This window comes from Lithobates pipiens, unplaced genomic scaffold (assembly GCF_037356315.1).
Source record: "Lithobates pipiens isolate NorthernLeopardFrog02 unplaced genomic scaffold, aLitPip1_a1.2 Scaffold_10, whole genome shotgun sequence".
Taxonomy (NCBI): Eukaryota; Metazoa; Chordata; class Amphibia; order Anura; family Ranidae; genus Lithobates; species Lithobates pipiens.
Window position 1 is genome coordinate 80240425 of NW_027507686.1, and position 1280 is coordinate 80241704.

Sequence of the window (1280 nt, forward strand, 5' to 3'; positions counted from 1 at the left end):
GACTGTCGCAGACTGATTCACAGTCTGCTCAGAGACTATCACCTGATGGACAACAAGAGGAAGAGGAGGTCTGAAGATTTCCCCTCCCACCACTATGTAGGCAGTTCAATAAAGCTTCGGGCCTGTGAACTCTTTCCCCTCCCTACCCTACCCCACCTTCTCCACCCCCCATCACACCTGTTGCTCATTAAAATGCCATTTGAATTTGACATTGACTGTATGACTTGATGACATGTTTTTGGTAATGCTTTCAGGGTAATGCGGCTTCATGCATGATGTGATGTTTTGGGGTATTATTACTCTGCGCAACACATCAGGCATCATACCGCAGGATGAATGTAATTTATTTGTATGCTTGGAACTGTATTGTTATGTAGTGTATTTATGCGCTGCGTCGCAGTACAGTGTGGAATGTACCCTGTTCAATGTATTTTGTTTTTTGTATATTTTCTTGCAAAATAAAGTATAAATTTTCAATCAAAAAAAAAAACAGTTAATGAATGCATGTCTTTGAGTTTTAGTGCAATGCGTTTATATGTTTTGCTTGATGAAAAGCATTCTACAAACAAAAGCAAGTTGTGGTGTCAGGAAAAATGGTTTACATCTTCAAACTAAGTAATGGAAAATTAGATTGTAAAGTATGATATGTGGACTCTGTATCATTTACTTATGTATACCTGTTAAAAAGTATTGTAAAGTTCAAATGTGAACTTGTATATTATTTATTGACCTAATAAAGCTTTTTAAAAACAAAAAAACATACTTAAAGTGGATCGATACAGAGAAGATTAGCATGGCCCCTGGGTTACTTCCCTCCTGAATTTACCTCAGCCCTGCAGTTTTACTGAGGGAGAAGCTCTACTATGGCGGCGGACAAAAACGCGAATGTTCCGGCTTATGCGCGGGTGAATAATTCTGTCAAACTGGAGTTTGAAGCTGAGAAAAGACAAGAAAGAGGTCTTGAATATATTGTCAAAGATTTGCTGTTTGGACTGTTCCAGTTAACACCGGATAAGATCCTTGCACTACAGGATTATCATGTAAGAGGAGTTTATGATGTTAAATTTGTTAATAAGAGAACCTGCCTTGATTTTGTGAGGAAATCGCAGCAGTATTGCAATGATAAGTTATTGGACTGTGTAAAGGTCATTCCACATTATGAGGAAGGGAGTTTACAATTGCTTGTGCTGAAAATGTATAACCCAAATTTACCTCAGGAAGACATTACCAGCTGGCTTTCCCTGTCTTTTGACAAGGTAAAGTTTCTACATAAAATTACA

At 37.9% G+C, this 1280-nt stretch overlaps 1 pseudogene; it reads left to right on the forward strand.

Moving 5' to 3' along the window:
* The first annotated feature begins 740 nt into the window (after positions 1-740).
* Positions 741-803, forward strand: LOC143956246 (U6 spliceosomal RNA; annotated as a pseudogene).
* The last annotated feature ends 477 nt before the right edge of the window (positions 804-1280 follow it).